Consider the following 3741-nt stretch of genomic DNA (forward strand, 5'->3'; position numbering starts at 1 on the left):
AAACCCGAAACTATACAAAAACCATATGGTCCTCACAGCAGACGACTCAAATTCTCGCCTCCTCAGGCCAAGAAATATATATATATATATATAATGCTAGTAAAACCATCACTTGAATTTTTGTTCATTTGTGTGCTTTTTCTTAATAATTTGGGATCATATTATATATGTGTGTGTGCACATGTAATAGAGATTAAGATAATAACGTAGAATGGTGCATATCTATTAATCCTAAAGAGCAACTTAAGTATATATAATAGATGCATGATTTGTTTTATGTCATGGTTTCTCAAAATCACAAGTTCTGATGAAAGACAGATAGCCTGTCCTATGATATATTATAATTTTGAGCTGTTCCTATTATTGGACAGTTAAGGTTGTTTTTTTGTCCTTTCACAATCATAAATAATGCAGCAATAGACATGGCTGGACATAAATCTTCGCTAACTTTCTTAGGCTAAATTGCTAGAGAATAAATAATTGGGTGAAAAGGAAGAAAGCTTTTTTCCAGCTTTTGGTACTCAGTGCCAAAATGCTTTTCAGTAAGTTTGCACTATTTTTGATTCTGAAAAGGGATAAGAGTATTACTCTCTCGTGACACAGGAAAAGTTTGGCTTAAGGACCAACTTTCCGGCGCCGCGGCTCACTAGGCTAATCCTCCGCCTTGCAGTGCCAGCACCCTGGGTTCTAGTCCCGGTTGGGGCGCCAGATTCTGTCCTGGTTGCTCCTCTTCCAGGCCAGCTCTCTGCTGTGGCCCGGGAAGGCAGTGGAGGATGGCCCAAGTGCTTAGGCCCTGCACCCCAAGGGAGACCAGGAGGAAACACCTGGCTCCTAGCTCCGGATCAGCGCAGTATGCCAGCGGCAACGTGCCGGCCATAGTGGCCACTTGGGGGGTGAACCAACGGTAAAGGAAGACCTTTCTCTCGGTCTCTCTCTCTCTGTCTAACTCTGTCTGTCAAAAAAAAAAAAAAAACAAAACCATATATATATAAAAAAGAAAAAAAAAGGACCAACTTTTCATGCAGCTGGTTAAGCCACCCCCTTCTACACCAGCATCTTATATCCGAGCGCTGGTTTGAGTCCGGCTGCTCCGTTTCCGATCTAGCTCCCTGCTAATGTGCTTGGGAAAGCATTGAAAGATGGCCCAAGTGCTGGGTTCCTGCCACGCATGTATGTCAGAGACCAGATGGAGCTCCTGGCTCCTGGCTTCAGCCTGGCGCAGCCCCAGCTGCTGACATCATTTGGGCATCTCTCTCTCCCTCTCTCTCTCTCTCTCAATCTCCAACTCTGACTTTCAAATAAATAAAATGAATCTTTAAGAAAAAGAAAGAAAATCTGGCCTGAAAACAACTACTTTAACACTGACACATCAGAGTAGCTCCTCTCAGTCTGATGACTCTGTCCCCAGAGAGCCCTGGGCAGTGCCTGTCACCGATGGTCAGGTGCCACTGGCACTCAGGGGTGGAGGCCAGGGATGCAGCCAAACATCCTACAACACACAGACCTGCACCCACAGCAAGCAGTTACCCCTGTCCAAACACCACCAGCACCAAGAGAAACCCTGCACCAGAGGCAGGCGCTTTGCTATCGGGACCAGTCCAGAGTTCAGCCTAGCGGTGAGGATGCCGGTTAAGAAGCCAGCTTCCCACATCACAGTGCTTCAGTTTATTTCCTGCCCTCAGCTCCTGGTTCTGGCTTCCTGCTAATGTGAACCCTGGGAGGCTTAAGTACTTGGGTGCCTGCCACCCACGTGGGAGACCTGGATTGAGCTCCCAGCTCCCAGTTTTGGCCCCAGCCCCAGGCCAGGCCAGGCTTTTGCAGGAATTTGGGGAGTGAACCAGCAGGTGGGAGGGATGTGTGTGTGTACCTCTCAAATAAATAAGCAAATTTTTAAAAATAAATAATAAAAACAAATAACTGAAAAAAAACATTAGCAAAGGTAGAGAATACTATCCCACTCTTTCTGCTTCCAGTAAAGAACTAGCTACCAACCAGATAAACTTATTTATCACTCACATACATTTACTTATTGATTGATTTAAATATTTGTTAAGCTCCTGCTAGGCCCCTGGTATGTTCCCAGGCACTAGAGAGACAACAGTGAATCAGAAACCACAATTCTTAGTTCACAGAACTTACATGTTCCTGTGGGAAGACAGCCAAAGGCACAAGAACAAGTCCATAGATAGCATACAAGTTGGTGAAAAGTTCTATGGAGAAGGGGCTGGCACTGTAGCATAATGGGTTAAAGCCATGACTTGCAGCACCAGCATCCCATATGGTACTGGTCCAAGTCCTAGCTGTTCCACTTCCAGTCCAGCTCCCAGCTAACGTACCTGGGAAAGCAGCAGAGGATGGCCTAAATCTCTGGACCTCTGCACCCACATGGGAGACCCAAAAGAAGCTCCTGGCTCCTGGCTTTGACCTAGCCCAGCCTGGTCATTGCAGGCATTTAGCAAGTGAACCAGCAGATGGAAGATATTTTTTATAAAGATTTATTTATGTGTTTGAAAGGCAGAGTTACAGAGAGAGAGAGAGAGAGAGAGAGAGAGAGAATCTTCCATTCACTGGTTCATTCCCCAAATGGCCGCAATGGCTGAAGCTGGGCCGATCCGAAGCCAGGAGCCAGGAGCTTCTGCTGGGTCTCCCACACAGGTGCAGGGGCTCAAGCACTTAGGCCATCTTCTACTGCTTTCCCAGGCCATTAGCAGAGAGCTGGATTGGAGTGGAGCAGCTGAAACTCAAACAGGCGCCCATATGGGATGCTGGAGCCACAGGCAGAGGCTTAACCTGCTACCCCACAGCACCAGCCCCAATAAATAAATCTTTTTAAAAAGAAAAAAGTTCTACGGGAAAACTTCAGCAAGGCAGAGAGACAATAAGGTTCTGAGAGGGGTGGAAGAACAAGACCCTGTAGTTTTGTGTCCTGGAAATCCTTTGGCTTTTCCACTGGGGGAGCGCAGAGGCCCCCCGGGGGGGGGGGTTTCGAGCAGAGCATGGCGTGTTCTGATAGGTGCTTTCAAAGGACTCTGTGGTTAACATGCTGGGGACAGACTCTTGGGGGCAAAGGATGGCAGAGGCACCAGGGAGACCAAGGACGAAGCCAGGTGGAGAGCTGGAGGCCCGAATAAGGATTTTGGATTTGACTCAGAGCCAGATGAAAAACCTGCAGAGTACGGAGAGGAGGCTTCGTACGTGCAGACGCAGATTTTGAGGGAGCACTCTGGTGGTTGTGTGGGGAGCACTCTGCGTGGCAAGGAGAGGCAAACTCAAACACAATGGCAGAAAATGAGTGGGTTTTTTTTTGTTGTATTGTTTTTTTTTGTTTTGTTTTGTTTTGTTTTGTTTTGTTTTTGACAGGCAGAGTTAGACAGTGAGAGAGAGAGACAGAGAGGAATGTCTTCCGTTTGTTGGTTCACCCCCCAAATGGCCGCTACGGCCGGCGTGCTGCGCTGATCCGAAGCCAGGAGCCAGGCGCTTCCTCCTGGTCTCCCATGCAGGTGCAGGGCCCAAGCACTTGGGCCATCCTCCACTGCACTCTCGGGCCACAGCAGAGAGCTGGACTGGAAGAGGAGCAACCAGGACAGAATCCAGTACCCCAACCGGGCCTAGAACCTGGGGTGCCAGCGCCACAGGCGGAGGATTAGCCTAGTGAGCCGCGGCGCCGGCCAGAATATGAGTTTTTAATGCGAACAGGGAAATCCCAACTTGTTGCGCTGTTTTTCTCCAACTCTTTCTTAG

Source organism: Oryctolagus cuniculus, chromosome 4, assembly GCF_964237555.1.
Source record: "Oryctolagus cuniculus chromosome 4, mOryCun1.1, whole genome shotgun sequence".
Taxonomy (NCBI): domain Eukaryota; kingdom Metazoa; phylum Chordata; class Mammalia; order Lagomorpha; family Leporidae; genus Oryctolagus; species Oryctolagus cuniculus.